The sequence below is a fragment of the Hypanus sabinus genome, unplaced genomic scaffold (assembly GCF_030144855.1).
Source record: "Hypanus sabinus isolate sHypSab1 unplaced genomic scaffold, sHypSab1.hap1 scaffold_221, whole genome shotgun sequence".
In the NCBI taxonomy this organism is placed as follows: domain Eukaryota; kingdom Metazoa; phylum Chordata; class Chondrichthyes; order Myliobatiformes; family Dasyatidae; genus Hypanus; species Hypanus sabinus.
In genome coordinates this window covers 486,138-506,277 of record NW_026780320.1, presented here as the reverse complement: position 1 = coordinate 506,277, position 20,140 = coordinate 486,138, and the positions used below count along the sequence as shown (strand labels likewise).

The 20,140-nt window shown below is 42.2% G+C and overlaps 1 non-coding gene across 1 annotated transcript; it reads right to left on the bottom strand.

Moving 5' to 3' along the window:
• Positions 1-1,516: 1,516 nt before the first annotated feature.
• trnaa-agc (transfer RNA alanine (anticodon AGC)) lies at positions 1,517-1,589 on the bottom strand. The gene has a single exon. It is a non-coding gene; the product is annotated as a tRNA-Ala (tRNA).
• Between the last annotated feature and the right edge of the window lie 18,551 nt (positions 1,590-20,140).

Here is a 20,140-nt window from a genome sequence, read left to right as displayed (position 1 = left end):
GGCCCATTTCCTTTGTCAGGCTGTTCAATGCACACAGCAACTTCTATGTGAGGAAACGTCGCTCGGAATCCAACTACATTTCTGCCTTTTGCAATAAAATGCCACTCGGCCGAACCTCTCCCTGTAACTCAATCCCGCGAGTCCCTGCAAATCTTTGTAAATACCGACTGCACTCTTTTCAGCGGACTTCTGGCTTTCCTATCACAGGGCGACCAAGACTGTTCACAGAACTCCAAGCGCGGTATCTCCAAGGAGAGGGGTAGTGTAATTGAAGTGCGCATATACGCTTCTTTCCGAAAGTCTGAGTTACTATTCGATTGCAAGGTCAGATTCTGAAACCAAGATCTTGCACCGCAGCAACCATCCCTCTGTTTTATTTTACTGCTTCGGGGACAAACCATTGCTCTGAGCAGAACATTGTTACCCGGTCTTAAAAGTACTCGGCACTTGTAATGTTTTTTAAATCTGTAATATGCAAGTCAAACGATGACCAAACATAACACACAACACACGTAGACACTGTCAGGCAGTCACAATTGACAGGGAGGATGCAACAGTGAAATGTCCTGACGGGACGACTTTGGTGGTTTCTTAAAAGTAGGACTTCTATTCTGTCTTTATTGTGACCATCTTTGACAGTGTTGTAACTTCAAACAATGACAATGCACACACGTTGAAGCTAAAATTTTTCAATGTAACTGTTGTACGATTAGTGCTTAGCACATTTATGGTTTGTATTCATTAATACAGTTAAATTCAGTTTATTTCATTATTATATTACCAAAGATGTCGGAACATTTTAGCATAATTTTAAAATGATGTTAACATGGTGTAAAAGAAATTCCAGCTCCTTGTCCACAAATGCCACGTTCGCGGGGGAGTTTCAATCATGGCGAGGCTGTGGTATGGAATTGATGATGGGCGCCGTAAAATAAGTCCTGATCCATCGAGGATCAGGACTTAAAGATGACTCCGTTTCCTCTACAGTCCTCTGCTCTACCAACTGAGCTATCGAAGGAAAAGCGACACCAAGTTTCTCCACGTTGGCTCCTACCGACAATCATGATGCAGATTTCAGACTGGCATCTGTCGACCGATGGCAAAAGCCTGCCTGTGGCAACTATGTCGTCCTTCCAGCACTGGGGGCCACAAGCCACGGGATGACGCCTATCACCGCGCTTCTGACAATTCTCGGGACACTACGATTCCAACACAGCTCTTTGATCGTCCTCGCCCGTTCAAATCAAAGGTTACTCAGCTTTCTCTTTTCACCCAGTAACCAGGGCAATGTCCTTCTAACCACTCACCTGATTTATGCCTGAATCGTCGCCTGCAGCTCATGCATTACTGAAACATCAGCTGCCAGCCGGATTTCCCTCCAATCTGCTTTCAACGCAGCACACCTACGACAATTTCTCCCGGCCCTTTGACAGAGACACTTTCGCACTACCGCATCTTTTGTGCATTCCAAGTTCAGGGATTTGATGCGACGAATCCTCTGAATACAAAATGCCGATGGAGAATGCGAGCATCGATCTCGCTACCTCTCGCATGCTAAGCGAGCGCTCTACCATTTGAGCTAATTCCCCAGCACATCGCACTAGCCTCCTATAATTTGCTCTGTCGGACAAACATCATTGCATGCCTGCCACTGTTCACCGATGCACAATCAGCAGCTCACAGACAGGCACACACACTCACTCACTCATCAGTAGCTGAGCGCGGCGTGAGGTCTCTGCTTCCGTATAAGTAATCGAAAGGTACTTACCCGGGATACCGACAATTACAGTGACTGTGTAACAAATCTCCCTGTCTGGAAACATTGTTGATCCAAGGCTGCTCTGTTTGGAATATTGTCAATTTCTAAATTTCATAAATGTTGTAAATAGCCAGTAAATAAACTCAAACAGTTATAACAAAAGCCAGAGAGCAAATTTCCTTTGCGCCTACTGAGTAAAACACTTCACGGATCACACGTTGTTGAGAGTCCACCGCGTCTGGATGTTTCCGTCTTCAATGTAGCTGAAGCACAGAATGACGTACTTTTATAGAAAAATCGGTCACCAACAATGAAAACAACTTGCACAGTGACTGGTGCTAATTACCGCTAATTAGCAAAAATATCGGTGCTCTAACGAACCGTAATGCCAGTGGGGAAATATTACGCCTTATTTCATTGAACTGAACGCAACACCTGTCATGAAGCCTCAAGAGACGGCCGATGCTGGGATCGCAACACCAGCTGCGATGTTGTCAAACTACCCCGTGTAATGACAGGACATTATCTGACCATCGCTGTTGGCGACAGTAGTCTGTAATCCTGTGGGTGAGTCCACTTCATCAGGGCTGATTCCATTCTCACATTGCGAGTGGAGTCTCTGTCTCGTTAATTCCCCGTGATGACGCACCTTTCATGTGATTCACTGTCACTTTGCTTGCGGTGATTTATTTTTTACTGGACATTAACATGAATGATTTCTGGCGCAGACCCTCACTGTTTGCACTGTTACCGGAGTCAGTCGCAAACACAGATGTTGGCAGGTATGCGGCGCGAAATGCGAACCAATGACCCCAGCATTACAGACATTGTCCGCTGCTGTACCAGACAGTGAAAAACAGAAAATATTGTGTCAACACCGGTCTTAATGCAAATGTAGCAGTAACGATATTACAGAGGCACCAGATGATTTTCGAAGTTAGATTTCAGAAAAAGTGCATATTAAGGTGCTAACCAGAGGTGAACAGCGCAGTGGAACATCAATACGCGTGCACAGCGAGGTATCAGGATATAGAAAGAGAGCTGTTCCTGAAACACGCTGTTCTCGTGTTTGGACAGAGAAATATGGAGAACCAGGGGACAGGGGTTCTTTGGCATTTCATGAAACATAACAGGCCAGTTGCGTCACTTCAGCCACAGCACATCAGGAACAGAATGACGGTCCAAGGAGAGACGCATTGGAAAGAACGCAGCATTATGAACCAGCATCAGTAACTGAGCTTCCGGGCGCGCACTGGCTTCAGATTAGAGCCGCGCAAATATCTGAGTGCCGGGGAAAGCGGATTGATGGTAAATCAGGGAGGATCCTGGCACTAATTGTCGAACCCCTTTCTATGAGAATAAAATTCTGCGTCAATTCAGCCAGTGGACATTAGGAACATCCAGGGAGACGCTTTCGAAAGAAAGCAACATTCTGAAACCAGCATCAATAACTGAGATTTTGGCCGTACAGTGGCTTGGAATTACAGCTGTTTCTATATCTGAGTGCCGGGGAAAGGGGATTAATGGTATGTCAGGGAGCATTCTGGCACTAACGGTCGAACCTCTTTGTGTGTGCATGAGAATGAAATGGTTAATTGTGTGCAGCGCTCTCCTCCTCGAGGACAGGCATACTTTGGATTCTATGAAAGCGAAGATAAGGTGCCTCCACCCAAAAGGTCATCTGTCCATTTTCCTCCACTGACGCTGCCTACATGACTTGTTCCTCCAGCATCGTGCAGGCTCCTCATAGATTCTTTTACAGGAGTTTCTCAGCTTGTTCAAGGCCAAGACAGGAGCCGCGGAATTCAAAAGTTAATTCCAAGTAGCTTTGTGGAATAAAATGTTATTTTGCTCATTCATTGCTTAATTCACTGACAAGAATTGCAGAAAAAAATGAGGTAATTATTTCTGCCTACAGCAGACTATGAGAGAAATGGTTTGTGTCCCACACTGATACCACGCCACACCCAGACTGATGGAAGTACCCTTACCCCGCTGGAGAACATCCCGCAGTTGTATTCGGAAACAGAGTCACAAAGCACAGTTCATGGAGAAGTCCGGCACTGAAACAGGCTCCTATGCTCATCCGCCAGTGCGGAACTGATACTCTCACTAGTCCCGTGGACATTGCACCTGGACCATGCCGTCCATTCATGTAGGAGTCAATTTCCTCTTCAATGTTGCAATCGGTCCTGCATCCGCCATTTCCGTTGGAAGCCCGTTCCACACTCTCGCTGCCTCAAGAAGATGTCCCGCCGCATATTGCCCTGATGTACTTCACCTTACAACGATTGCTCACTACTCTCGTCAAACTTCAGTGAAATACGCCTGCTTATATTTACGCTATCCATACACTTCATCAACTGGAACTTCTCTTACAAAACGTTCCCTCTTCCTTCAACGCTTGGGGGAACCCGAACCTATTCCTAACCTACTTAATCTTTAGCTCTAACTCCCGCCCTCCAGTCCCGGCATCATCCTTCTAACTTCTCTATGTACATTGAAGTCGTCCATGCAAGTACGTGTCTAGAACACACATTCAATACTCGATATAGGACATTGCCAACGCCTTATACAACTTCAACGTAGCATCACAACTCCTATACACCTTACTTTGATGTTTGAAATCAAATGTGTCAGTCGTACTCTTTCCGACCCGATCTGCCTGTGAAGCGAATTTCAGGGAATTATGAATCGGTCTTCCCAGGTCTCTCTGTTATACCACACTACTCAATGCCCTACATTTTACTGCGTAAGTCCTACCACCGTTTGTCTCTCCACCCCCTCCCCCCAAACTGATACACCACGCATTTACCTGTATTCAAGACCATTAGCTAATCTTGTTGTTTACTGCTCATCCAATTTTCAAATATCATTTTCAACTCTGCAGATTCAGCCTATCAGACTGTCGGTCAGATGGTTGATCTATATAACACACAACAATGGACCCAGTGCAACACCTGCGGTACACCGGTAACTACAGGACCAGTTAGAGAAGCCACCGTCGACAACCACTCTTTGGATTCTGCGTCCAAGACAGGGGTTCCCATTATTTTTATTGTTTTTATTTTTTTATTGCGTGGAGGTCTTTCACCATCGTGCCGGTCGCTCAGAGACTCAGTCACCGGAGTTTCTGAGCTTACCCAAGGCCAAATCAAGAGCCGCCAAATTCAGAGGTTAAATCCATGTTGCTTTTTGGAATATAACATGTTGTTTTGCCAAATCATTGCTTAAGACCGACTAGAATTGCACAAATGTGCGGTAATTATTTCAGCCTACAGCAGACTATGAGAGGAATGGTCAGTGGTCCCATATTGATGCCTCGCCACACCCGGCCTGACGGGAGTACCCTTACCCCGCTGGGGAACATCCCGCAGTGGCATCTGGTCGCAGAGTCATCGAGCAGTCCGGCACTGAAACAGGCTCTTCTGCTCATCCTCCAGCGCCGAACTGATCCTCCCCCTAGTCCCGTGGACACTGCACCTGGACCATGCCGTCCATAACCCTCCCATTCTTGTCGGATCCAATCTCCTCTTCAATGTTGAAATCGGTCCTGCTTCTGCCATTTCCGTTGGAAGCCCGTTCCACACTCTCGCTGCCTTAAGAAGATGTTCCGCCGCATATTGCCCAGATATATTTCACCGTTCACCCGCAGCTCACCACTCTCGTCAAACCTCAGTGGAAAATGCCTGATTGTATTTACGCTACCTATACCCTTCATCAATTGGAACATCTCTTAAAAACCTTCCCTCTCACTCCAAAGCTTGGGGGAATGCGAACCTATTCCTAACCTACTCAATCCTTCCCTCCAACTCCCCTCCTCATGTCCCCGAATCATCCTTCTAATTTTTCTATGTACTCAGTCAAGATATTGATATTGTTCATGCAGGTTGGTGACCAGAACACATACAATACTCGACATTAGGCATCACCAACTATACAATTTCAGCATAGCATCGCAACCCCTGTACTCGTTGCTTCGATGTCTGAAGGCGGATGTACCTATAGTTCTCTTTACAATCCTATCTGCCTGCGACACCAGTTGCAACGGATTATGGATCAATCTTCCCAGGTCCCTCTGTAATACCGCAGTACTCAACGCGCTCCCTTTTACAGAATAAATCCTACCACGGTTTGTCCTCCCAAAGTGATACACCACACACTGACCTGTATTCAAGACCATCAGCCACTCTCGCTGTCTACCACTCATCCAATATCGGGATCACACGCAACTCTGCAGATTCAGCCTATCAGACTGTCGGTCAGATCGTTGATCTATATAACACACAACAATGGACCCAGTGCAACCCCTGCGGTACATCGGTAACTACAGGCCTCCAGTTAGAGAGGCCACTACCTACTACCACCCTCAGGATTCTGCCTCTAGGACAGGGGTTCCAATATTTTTATTGCATGGAGCCCTACGGTTAACCGAGGGGTCCGTGGATACAAGGAAGGGAACACTTGCAGTAAGCCAGCGTTGCATCCAATTTACTACCGCATTCACAGTGACAAAAGACGGGACACTCCGGCACAACCTCTCAGGCCCGACATTGACAAAGGCATTAATAAACCTGATTCTGATTCTGGTTTGCTAATCTGGGTTTGGAGTGCTCTATAAATCTCAGCACGGAGTGCAGTATTGAACCGGGTGCATGGTGGCCCGGTGTGGGAACACCAATACCGCAGAACGGAAACACCTGCACAAGGTAGTGGATGCATCCCATCCCATCACAGGAAAAGCCCCACACACCAGACAGGTGAAAACACAGGAAACTAGCGACACAGCTACAACGTGTGACGTCACAAGGAAGCAGAAGGCACAAACAAGAGCGACCACCTTCCAGTTGATTCCCTTTTATCCCGGCTGCCCTCGGAAAGAGACACAAGACCAGGTTTAGGAACAGTTCTTCACTCCTACCTTCAGGCACCTGAAACAACGCGGATTACTTCACTCACAGCAAAACTGAACAGATTCCCCAACCATGGACACAGTTTGAATGGCTCCGAAAGTCATGTTCTCCTAATATTGATGTGATGTATTCATTGATCAAGTTATCTATTTTTCTGTCCTATCGACCTCTATTTACCTATTTATCTATCTATCTATCTGTTTGTTTATTTATTTATTTATATATTTACTGTTTTGCATTATTATTCACTCCCTCCGTTGGCCAGTGTTAACCATGGACGGTGCGACCGGGTTGTCTCCCTGGTACACAAGCCAATATGTCAAGCTATTGCAACAGTATACACAGAGCACGTTGTTGCCACGTAGTTGTTGTTCACAACATTTCCTCGTAGTTTGCTACCGAAGCATTCCCCAGGACTGGGTTTTGTTGTAGGGTGGAGAACAGAATTCTCCATCACAGGATGAGTGCCAACCCCGGCTGACAAGCCCCATCCGTCCGAAGCCATGGTGAGCCGCCTTTGCTCCTCATCCTGTCAATAGAAATGGTTCCGCCGGGCTCAGCAGTTAAACCTCATGTGAAGGTCAGGAGCTGGGCTTGTTCAGACGGGGTAGACAACCCAGAGGTTGTGTGAGAAACACGCCATTGAGAGATGTTTTGTGTAGTGGGGGTTAATCAGCATTACCAACCCCGTCTACAACACGCATAATGAAGCTTTTCATTCTGATGACTATTTAAGTTTTTTTTTCTCAGCTCAAGCTGGTCAAACTTGCGGCATGTCCACAGCCGAGGGCACTTATTTTCTTAATTGCGGGAAGTTTTAGGAGCATTCTAGAGTTGTTTATTATTGTGGCTTTCTGGAGACTTACATAAATATTGCTGTGAAGGCCTAACTGTTTCAAAATACTGTATAGTGTGTTTGGGATGAGACCAGTTGTGAATATTCCTATTGGGACAATGTATACTAGACAATGTATGCTAGAGCTGTTCGGGAGGGTTTAAACTAATTTGCCGTGGGTGGGACCCGGGTTGTTCGTGCTGAGGATGAGGTACGAGGGGTGATTGACGGACGGGCGCCATGTATTGGCCCTATTTGTAATAATGAACCGGCCTTAATGTAATTGTAGGACTCCGACGCTGAAAACTGGATCAGGTTCTATCTATAGTAACGTTACTGCCTTTTATGGGTTAGCATTTTAAAGCAAGAATTTGGTGAATGATGCTTGCCACCTGATTTCACCTGTATCAGTAATGAAACTGAGTTAATCTGCTGCAGGATCCTGTGCTGCGTTCGATTGTTTCTGCTTTCTCGTGACATTGTCGGCTTGAATTTGTTGTTCTTCTGTATTTTATATTGATTCAGAGTTCACCACCTTGTGTTGCACCGTTCCTGGGAAAAGGACTCCAACTCTGAGCCAAACCTTCGCCGTTTCCTTGTCGACATCGGCTCTGTTCAGATCGTCGGGATGTTCTCCACAGAGGGTCATGTTCTTCCATCGGATAACTTTCTGTTCTGAAGTGACAATGTTATTATTTTTTCTATATTGTACTTTCATTTAAGTTTAATGGTGTTGCCTCCATATCAGAATTCCACATGTTCGCGTTGATTACTAAAGCTTGTCTTCCTTGCTGAAAAGTTAACTTTCTAAGTTTCATCTGGGTAGTGTGTAAACTTATTGCGTCTGTTATTTCTCTTCCGCCTCTGTCCGAGGTACCTGCTTTCAAGTGCATGTAGTGTTTTCTAAAATTTTCATTTCAGTTATTATTTTTCTTTATCAGTTTTCCAGATAGGCTTTGATAAACAAATATAATGTATTTGCAGCAAACCTGTGTGTTGCCTTTGTAATATTTTCACTATTGAGCTCTTTCTGGCGCATTTTCTTAAGACCTGAAGTGGTTTATTTCCATTTATTACGCCATGATCTAATTTGCTTGCATTTTGATATCCCAGGTGTTTATATCTTTCATATCCATCCATGGGGAGTATCGGAACTTGCTGCTCTACTCGCTCTATTGCACCTTTCATTATGTTTAATGTTCTGCGGTTATCCAGTCCAAATGACATGTTTCTCTAGGGTGGGGCAGAACTAAATAACCTTTGGTAGTCAACATAACAACATGAAAGCTTTCAGATATTCATTCGGGCTTGATTCAGAATTACAGAATCTATTATCAGTTATCTTTACATATTTTCACACACTCACGGCATACTTTCTGCTCTTTTGTAATTATATTGTGATTACCTAAGTGAGTGTCGAATAGCTATGGGATGCATGATGCTACAATTTTATACCGTTTGTAAACAGGTAAATTATTATCAATGGTATTATTGCAGCCGCACGTTTTTTTTTCCTCTTGCTATCAGCTCCAACCGCTAAATCCTGAGGCACGAGCAAACCGCACACACCTACTTCTCAATTCGTGTGAACTTTCTAGCCACTCTGTTCGTGTGAACTATCATGGCGTTCTGGAGACTGACATCAATATTGCTGTGTAAGCCTAATTGTTTAATGCTACTGTGTGCTGACTTTCGGATGATGCAGATGTAGCTGTCACAATTGAGACAATGTGTTACAAGGATTTCCCATCATCAATAATGATCAGTTAGGTACAGAAGGAGTTTGTATTTATTGATAAGTGCCTTTATTGTCTGAACTAAATCAGCACGTGAACATACACAACGACTACGTTTCCATGAACCTGGGTAAACTGTCAAATAATCGAAACGATGATTGCCGGTGAAGAGTGGGGTTCCACAGGGCTCCATGTTGAAACCGATTCTTCTTACGTTTTGTGCCAATGATTTCAATGATGGAATTTATCGCTTTTATTTGCAATGTTTGCAGACGATATGAAGAGAGGTGGATGGGCATGGAGCGTTGTGTAAGTAGAGAGGATACAGAAGCACCTACATAGATTAGGAAAATGGGTAAGGAAATGGCAGGTGGAAGGTAGAACCGTCTCTGGTCATGCACATTGGTAGGGGAAATGAAATCATTGATTCTTTTCTAAACGGAGGGAAAATGCAAACACAAATCTCAGGGGGAAAGAGACCCGGGAGGTCCTGTGTGACAGTCCATAAAGGGGAATTTACAGGTTGAGTCTGGGTGAAGAAGGCGTGCAGTGTCAGCGTGGATTTCCAGAGAACCAGAATATAAAAGCAAGAAGATAATGCGGACACTTTATAAAGAACTTTATAAAGGAGGGCTATGGGCTGAGTGCGGGTAGGTGGGACTAGGTGAGATTAAGGGTTCGGCACGGACCAGGAGGGCCGAGATGGCCTGTTTCCGTGCTGTGATTGTTATATGGTTATATAACTGGTGGGGCCACACCTGGAGTGTTATGTGCTGTTTCCGGCCCCTTGTTTGACTGGAGATGGCTCAAATCAGTTTCACGAAAGTGATTCCAGGATTGGATGACGTGCCATCTGAAGAATGTTTGATCACTTTGGGTCTGTATTCACTGGAATTCAGAAAAATTAGGAGTGGCCTCATTGAAAACTAACCAATAGTGAAAGGCCTTGATAGAGTGGATGTGCAGAGGATTTTACGGAAGGCAATCCTTTTAAAATAGAGATGAGGAATAGTTCCTTCAGCCAAAGAGTGGAGTCATCAGTGCAGACAAATATGTTTCTGTATATTTAATACACAGTGTGACAGATTCCTGATTGTTCAGGACATGAGTAGATGTGGGTGGAAGACAGAAGACTGGAGCTGAAAGGAAAATTGGATCAGCCACGATGGAATGGCGAAGCACACTCGATGTAACAAATGGTTTAATTCCACTCCTACATATTATGGTCTCATGGTCTTATGCCATTGAATATTAACTGGTTAAACAGCCTCATGAGCGGCACCTTCTCAGAGGCCTTCTGAAAATCCAAGTACACAACATCCAACGATTCTCCTGAATCTAACCTACGTGTAACTTCTTCAAAATTTTCCAGAAGATCTGTCCATTAAAAATCAGAAGATTGAATGAGTAAATAAACTCTTGGGGGATCCGCTGGTGCCGTCAGTCTCACCGGATGATCAGGTCTGTTTGGAAAGTGGATATGCTAGATATGTGATTCCTTTTACCAGTAACTTGTGTGGTTAGACGAATCGGAAAAACAAACAACAAGCGAAGTCAGAATTAGATCCTGGTTTGCACTGTTGAAAAATTATGATCGACACAACCGAGGTAATCCGGACGTGGACCCCGTCCGAAACTCGGGCTACGGGACAGATTTGTGAAAGATAGGTGGAGGCGTTGGTAGGGCTGAGGAAGCAATGTGATTGCAGGAGGACACAGGCAAATTTGAAGAATGAGCAAAAATGTGGCAGATGGAATACAATATTGGGAAATGTACGATAGTGCTTTTTAGCAAAAGGAACAATACTGAACTATTATCTGATGGGGAAGAAGGTTCAAACAACATAAGTACAGAAGGAAATATGAATCATCGGGCAAAACACAGAAGGTTAATTTACGGGACGAGCCTGTGTAAAGAAGGCAAATGCAAACTTGGCAATTATTTAGAGTAAAGTGGAAGATGGCTTGTACACGCTGGAATTAAATTGAGAGGGGATCTAATTGAAACATATCAGATTATTAAGTGATTGGACAAGATAGAGGCAGGAAATATGTTCCAGATGTTGGGAGAGTCCAGTACCAGAGGGCATGGTTTGAGAATTAGGGGTAGGCCATTTAGGACAGAGTTAAGGAAAAACTTCTTCTCCCAGAGAGTTGTGGAGGTGTGGAATGCACTGCCTCAGAAGATAGTGGAGGCCAATTCTCTGGATGCTTTCAAGAAGGAGCTAGATAGGTATCTTATGGATAGGGGAATCAAGGGATATGGGGACAAAGCAGGAACAGGGTATTGATAGTAGATGATCAGCCATGATCTCAAAATGGCGGTGCAGACTCGAAGGGCCGAATGGTCTACTTCTGCACCGATTGTCTATTGTCTATATAAGCAAGGAGATAATGCTAGTATTTTTAAGACCCTTGTAGGCCGCACAGAGCATTTGAGACCCATATCTCTGAAAACGTGTGCTGTCGTTGGAGAGAATCCAGAGGATGTTCAAGATGATGATTCCGGGAATGAAGGGGTTAAGATATGAGGAGCGTTTGCCATCCTTGGGCCTGTACTCCTGCACTGACCTAAGTTTAATGAATGCGGGTGGTGGGGTGGCAAATCGCACTGAAACTCACTGAATGAGGGAAAAGTCTAGAAAGGGTGGATGAGGACTGGACTTTTCGTATGGTGGGGGTTGCGATAACAGAGGACACAGCCTCAACACTGAGGAGCGACCTTTCAGTTTCGTTAAAAAGAATCTTATTCAGTCAGAGAGCAGTGAATCTGTGGAATTCTCTGACGGCGGTGAGGGACACGTCTGTGGGTACATTTAAGGCAGAATCCAGAAGCTTGCTGATCAGTCAGGGCATTACAGGATATGCCGAGGAGGCAGGTGCATAGGGTTGAGTGAGAACCGGGATCATCCATGACAGAACGGCAGAACAGACTTGATGGGCTGAATGGCCTAATTCTGCTCCTATGTCTTATTGTCTTATACAGTGAAGAATGACACAAAATACTTGTTACGTTCAGCTGCTATCTCTTTGTTCGATCGGCAGCATCATCTTCCAGCGGTACAATATCAACTCGCCCCCTTTTACTATTTATATGTATGAACAGCTCTTGATAACTGATATTATTGGCTCACTTACTTTAATTTTTCATCTTGTCTCTCCTGTGTGTCTTTTTTTCGTCGTCTCCTGTTGGTTATGTAATTTCCAATCCTCTCACTTCCGACTGTTTTCTTGCTATATTACGTGATCCCGCCTTTATTTTATCAAAAACAGGAGAAAATCTGTGGATGCTGGAAATCCAAGCAACACAAACACAAAATGCTGGATGAACCTAGGTGGCAAGGCAACATATATGGGAAATAGTAAACAGTCGACGTTTCGGGCCGAGACCCTTCATCAGGACTGGGAAAAAAAAAGATGAGCCGTCAGTGGAAGAAGTGTGGGGCTGAGAGGGAAGAAAGAAGCGGTAGATGACAGGTGAAACTGGGAGAATGGGAGTAATGAAGGAAGAATCTTCTCAGGATATAATTTCCTTAACGATTCTCAAAAGTTCATTGATAATACCTCCACATCTCCTCAGCCACGTCGTTCAGATCTCTGGAGTGTACGCTATCCGTTCCAGATGAACTATCTAACTTCAGACCTTTGTGTTTCCCAAAAACCTTCCCCTGAGTAACGTTACTTTACACATTCTGACCACTGACATCTGGGACTTCGGTATTCCTGGCAGAGTGATAAGAGTGATGTACAATAATTATTCAGTTCATCTGCCATTCCCATGCACCCCCACCACATTACTACCTCTCCAGCATCATTTTTCAGTGGTCTGATATCCACTTCCGCCTCTCTTTAACACTATATGTACCTGAAGAAAAATATGGCATCCTCTTGAATATTACTAGCTAGCTCACCTATGTATTCCATCATTTCCTTCTTAATTATTTTAGCTGCATTCTGTTGGTTTTTAAATGCTTCCCAATCATCTAACTTCCGAGTAATTTTTGCTCTATGCCCTCTCTTTGGTTTTCATGTTGTGTTTGATTACTCTTATCAGCCAGAGTTTGGTCACCTTACCTTCAGAATTCCACTTCCTCCTTCGGATGTATACATCCTGTGCCTTCCCAATTTCTTCCAGAAATTCCAGCCATTGCTGTTCCGTTTTTACCCTGCAAGTGTTCTTTTCAAATCAATTTTGACCAATTTTTCTCTCGTGCATCTCTAATTCTCTTTATTCCACATCTGACTTTAGTTTCTCCTTCTCTAATATCAGGATGAATATGATCATATTAAGATCACTTGTCTTTAAGAGTTCCTTGAACTTAAGTGACCGAATTAATTTAGGTTCATTACAACACACAATCCAGAACAGCTGATCCCCAAGTGGGCTCAACCACGAGCTGCTCTAAAAAAACATCTTGAACACCATCCTAATTTTCCTAGTCACCTGCATGACAATCCTCCATGACCATTGTAACATTGCCCTTTTGGCACGCATTTTCTATCTCCCAATGTAATTTGTGGACCACATACTTACTGTTGTTTGGAGGTCTCTGTAGAATTCCCATCAGGGAGTTTATTTATATTTGCTGCTCGTTAATTCAACCCAAGGAGATTCTACACCTTCCAACCCCATGCCAACTCCTTCCAATGATTTTATTTAATATTTTACCAACAGAGCCACACAGCCCCGATAGCAGCTTGTTTTTGGCTTATTCTTTCAAGAAATATATAAGTATCTGGGAAACAAGAGGACCTGCAAACGCTAGAGAACTACACACAAAGTGCTGGAGGGTCTCAGCATATCAGACAGCATCTGAGGATGGGAATCAACATTTCGGGCCAAGACCCTTTATCGGGACTCTTGATTCCCATGTATCTGGGAAAACTTTGGCAAAATTTAGTTCAAGGCTTAAAAAAAACCCTGTCAAACAGAGCACAATAGTTATCAAATACAACAAATGCAATAAACACCTTCATCAATACCGACATTGATTTTTCTTTAATAAAAATATCCTGGACCCATTTCAATCAGCAAAGTTAAAAGATAAATAGCAACTTTAGAAAAGACTATTTACACACAAACCCACTTAGACTTTGGACAGAAGGAGGAAGAGAAATCATACATATGAAAACAATCACACAACCGTCAGATGAAACTTCCAACAACGTGAACTGACAACAAACATGAACTGGATTCAGCACTCCATGTGTGTATATGCAATCGTTATAAGAAATATAGACCAGAAAACGTACATAAGAAGCCAACTCAGAAAAATGAATCATCACTATCGAAGAAAACATTAACCAGTGGAATGAGTATGACCCTCCATGGGAGACATCCCAACGATCTGAGCAGACTGGATGGTGACAAGGAAGCATCGTGCACCTGACTGAGAGTTGGAAAACTGTTCCCAGAAAGAGAGACATTCCTTGCAGAAATACAGGACAAGGTGGTTAAAATGTAAAAAAAAATCAAAAAAATAAATGAAATACAAACAAACAAGGCAGTAAGTGCACAAAATGCCAAGAGAAACCAGACACAATCCAACACAAACCAGGATCCTGCAGCAGTAACTCAATCGGATTACTTACAAAAGTACAATCAAGTGGCAAATATCATTCACCAAAATATTGCTTTAAAGTACTGATGAATGACCTCCATCACTTCAAAAAGCCATCATAAATTCAAGCGTGAACCAGTTTTAGAGTCAAAATCTTACAAATTACATGATAATCAATACATTATTTCAGACAGGACAACCCATAATAACCATCCAGATATAACATTACAGGATAAACAAGCAGGAACAACTCCCCCAATAGATAAAACCGTTCCCAACACACACGTGTTACTCGACCACTGGAGCACCTCACCACAGGTACTGTTTGTGTCATCAGTCAGACAACCAAATTATTTTCTCTGTCAATCAGCTTCCAAATGTTACTAATCTGTCATTCGGTGCCACGCCTGCTGCTGATTCCCTTCTCCTCATCATACGTTTTTACCCTGATTATCGCCGAGCCCCAAACTCTTCCCTGTGCAGAATTGCCTCTGGTTTCTGACCCTGCTCCGTTGAAAATCCGACAGATGGTTCCCCATTCCGCTTTCAGTCTTTAGAGGAAAGTGCGCTTTCAACAACCCTTTAGAAGCAGGAAAAATGACCCATAATGTGGAAATGAGCCATGAATAAGGAGGTTAACTACCAATGTTATTCCTCCTCAACCCAGAGATTTGAGGGGCGAAGAACATCTCAGACAGAACTGCAGTCAGCTCGACTTCTTCAGTCTGCAGGAACTTCAAAGGAAACCACTTCACCCACAGAGTGGTGACTGCTTGGAAACCATCACCACAGGCAGAGCGAGAGGTGAACAACAGGGGAGGATTTAAAAGGACTCACCTGGAACAGAATCACTGGCAGGGTCCAGCTGGCCTGACTTGACCATCTACTGTACATTAGCAGTGTTATAAATTCAACAGAATCCGAAGACATAGAGTTCAAAATAGAACTGATTTATTTGTCTCAGAGCCAGAATATTAATCTCCAGTTCCATTAAAGGTGAATGTGCAGCAGAAGAAACTCCTCCCATGCCCAGTGACCAGGGTGCAGAACTGGGTGTGGTGAGCAGCAGCAATAATTGCGGAGTTCAGCACCGACAGTCAGTCTCAAAGTTGCATTCAGCAAAAGGGATGGACAAATATCCAGTATACAGCTTACTGAAACTTCTTCCTATTGTGAACCACAAGGTTAATGGTGCCATAAGGTTAATTACTGAGAGAATCCCTTTCACACTCACAGCAGGTGAACAATCACTCCCCAGTGTGAACTCAGTGATGCACATTTGGTGGAGATGACTGAGAGAAACTCTTCCCAAAGTCTGAGCAGGTGATCGGCCTCGAACCAGTGTGAAATCGCTGGTGTTTCAGTAGGTGAGATGACCATGTGAATGCCTCCTCACATTCAGAGCAAGTGAACAGCTTCTCCCCAGTGTGAACTCTCTGATGACCCTGTAGATTGGATGATTGACTGAATTCCTTCCCACAGTCTGAGCAGGTGAACGGCCGCTCCCCAGTTTGAACTGTCTGGTGCGTAATAGGGAGGATGACAGAGTGAATCCCTTCCCACAGACTGAGCAGGTGAACGGCTTCTCCCCAGTGTGAACTGGCTGGTGTCTCCATAGGGTGGAACAGTGAGTGAATCTCTTCTCACAGACCGAGCAGGTGAACGGCCGCTCCCCAGTTTGAACTTGCTGGTGAGCCATTACGTTAGATGACCGAATAAATCTTTCTCCACAAGTTCAGCAGATGACCAGCCTCCGTGCAGTGTAACTGACTGGTGTGTCCACAGGTGGGAGGACAGACTGAATCCCTTCCCACACACAGCACAGGTGAATGGGTTTGCCCCAGTGTGAACTCGCTGATGTACCTTCAGATGAGATGACCGAGTGAATTAATTCCTATTGTCTGAGCAGGTTAATGGCCTCTCCTCTATGTAAAATGATGTGCGTGCCAGTCAGTCAGATGACCTAGTGAATCTCTCCCCATAGCCTGAGCAGGAAGGATGGTTGATTGGATCCCTTGCTCCACTTCTTAAATATCCAGACAGAGGCAGCACAATTGGTTTGTTGTGTTTTAATTCCCACAGAAAAATTCCTGGTCAGATTTAAACTGTAAAAAGATATACAAAATCCATCAGTGGGTGAAGGACAACATTTCAGATGAGATCACTTGAGAGTCAGAGAAGATCTATCAAATGTATATTTCAATAAAAGTACAAAGAAAGGAATATGCACTGTCAAAATCGTGTAGAGTATACCACTCAGCTAATATAAAAAAGGAACCACGACTCCTCTTAACAATTCATAGAAAAAAGTCTCAAAACTTCTATTATTGAGAAAGAAAAAAGCATCACTTCCCAGTATTTCCTTCTTTCGGCAAAAATCTCAGGAGCAAAATCTCCCACTATACCAATTTCAGTTGAATTGTAGATTAGTTGTCCTCTTTTCTAGCCTCTCGGATTATAGCTTTTTTGCTTGTATAACAATGCAAGAAAAGTATGAGTGGTCGTGGACGTAATTCAGATAAACGCCGAAATCTTGGAATTCTATGTGCTCTGTCGAGTAAAGGGTTCACTTCAAGGATCTCACTAAAAAGTGAATGCAGCATATCTCAGAAGAAATTTAACAGGTCACCAGTTTCAGTATTTTCAGGCAAACCCGAAAATTCTTCCGGCGCGCTTTGCTGTCTAAATCAATCATTTATTTCTCTTTGTTCTTGATAATTCCAATGTGACTTCATTAAGTTTCTTTTCCATAGATGACATCTTCAATTCTTGTTTGTTAACTGTTATTGTTCCTTCTCAATTCGATGGGTAGTCTGTTTGAGCATCTGAAAGGTGTTTCAGGAAAGGTCTTGCCGCTTCTCAATTCAAAACCAGATCGACTTCCTGCCATCATGATTAAATCTTAAATCCTTTAACAAAAATAATGAAATTGAAAGTCCAAATTCTTCAGAGATTCTTGAACAGTAGAGATAGATATGTCAAGCTTTCTGTTAGCATCCGTCATCTGTAAGCGAACCAAATTCAAGTTTCATATCATGTATTTTTGCGAAAGTAACAGATTTCTCCGATTTATTTGTTCTGCTATTCCATTTCAGGAAAGGTCTTGCCGCTTCTCAATTCAATACCAGATCGACTTCATGCCATCATGATTAAATCATAAATCCTTTAACAAAAATAATGAATCTTCATTTTCAGAAACTTTTTATTGATGCATAATCTTCTACAGCTATAAAATGATACAAAACTTCAACAAGTTCATATATATACAATTAATAAAGCTGAAGAAAAAAAGCTTATCAAAATATATGAAGGAAAAAAGGAGTACCCCAACTAACTAAAAAAAAGGAACCCCACTAACTACCAAAAAAGGAAAAAAGGAAAACAAACATTAGGAATCAACTCCCACAACAATACATCTTACCATCATATATTCATATTTTCTCTCTCTCTCTCTCTCTCTCTCTCTCACAAAAAAAGAAAAAGAATCATTAACTGCTAATTCATCCTTGTATAAAATAAAATTGGAAGGAAACCATATAAAATAATACAAATTAAATAATTCGGCAAAACAGCCCCATCTTCTCTCAAAGTCCAATCAAGGATCAAAAGTTCTACTTCCATTTTTTTTTCCAAAACCGACATATAACATTACTTGAGAAAACCATTGAATTAATGTAGGGACAGAGGTATCTTTCCACTTTAATAAAATAGCCCTTCTTGCAAACAATGTAACAAATGCAATTACACATTGATGTGAAGATGCAATACCCTGAATATGATGTGGAACTATTCCAATTAGTACAGTCAATATAATAGGTTGTAAATTAATTTTCAGAGCTTTAGAAATTGTAGAAAACAAAGATTTCCAAAAAGATTTTAAAGAAGAACATGACCAGAATATATGTGACAAAGTGGCTATTTTAGTTTTACACCTATCACAGTAATTGTCTATGTCAGGAAATATCTTGAATATCTCACCTTTGTTAAATTATAACGGTGAACAATTTTAAACTTAATTAAACCGTGATTGGCACATATCAAAGAAGAATTTACTATTTTCAGAACTCGCAACCAATCTTCATTAACAAAGGTCATATTAAGTTCTCTCTCACAATCTTGTTTAATCTTTAGTGAGAGGATATCTTTTTATAGTAAACATAAATTATAAATTCTACCAATGGAACCTCTTACTAATGGATTCAAATTCAAAATTGTATCCAACAAATCAGATTCTGCCATATATAGAAACTTAGATAAGTATTGTTGTAAAAAAATGTCAAACCTGAAAATATTGCAGTAAGTGTGTATGAGAGAGAATATTTGCTAATTAACTCTTCAAAAGTCATCAATCGGCCATCACAAAGTAAATCTGCACAAGACCGGATCCCCTTATTTCTCCACAGGAGAAAAATCGGATGAGTTATTGAAGGTTTAAATAAAAAATTTCAATATAAAAAACCATTGTTCTAAATTATTGTTCTAAATAAAGTACAAAATAAGTGAGTCAATTTGATCAATTTTTTTATTTAAAAAGATAGGAATATTTTGAAAAATATATAAAAATCTAAGTAAAATCATCATTTTCACGGCATGGATACGACCTATTAAAGCAAGAGTAAGTGGATTCCATCCAGAAAATAGTTGTTTCATGGAGTCCATTAAAGGAACTACATTATCTTTATAAAGATATATATTTAGTAATTATAATACCTAACGATTTAAAAGAATGAACAATTCTAAATGGAATATCATTATATTTAAACACAGTGGCATTTCATGGAAACAATCCCCTTTTTATTGAAGTTAAGTTTATATCCTGAAAATTTACCAAAATCTTTTACCAAAAGATCATCTGTGTAAAGAGAAATCTTATGTATGGTTCAATTCATAGAAATACCATGAATATTTTTAGCTTCACGGAGTTTTATGGCCAAAGGCTCCAGTACAAGATTAAATAATGAAGGGCTTAATGGAAAACCCTGTCTTGTGCCACTGAAAGTGGGAAAAAAAGGACCTGAAATTATTAGTAATAACTGTGGCAATAGGATTCTCATAAATCATTTGAATCCACCTGTTGAAATTATTACCAAAACCAATTTTTTCCTAAAATTTTAAACAAATATGACCACTCAACTCTATCAAATGCCTGTCCTGCATCGAAAGAGATAACACATTGGGGTTCCTTAGATAGTGATGAATATATAATGTTCATCAATCTCCGAACACTGGAGAAACAGTAACGACCTTTAATAAAGCCTGTTGGCTCCATCGAGATAATTTTAGTTGAAATATTTTCCAAGTGGTTAGCCATTATCTTAGAGAGAGTTTTCAAATCC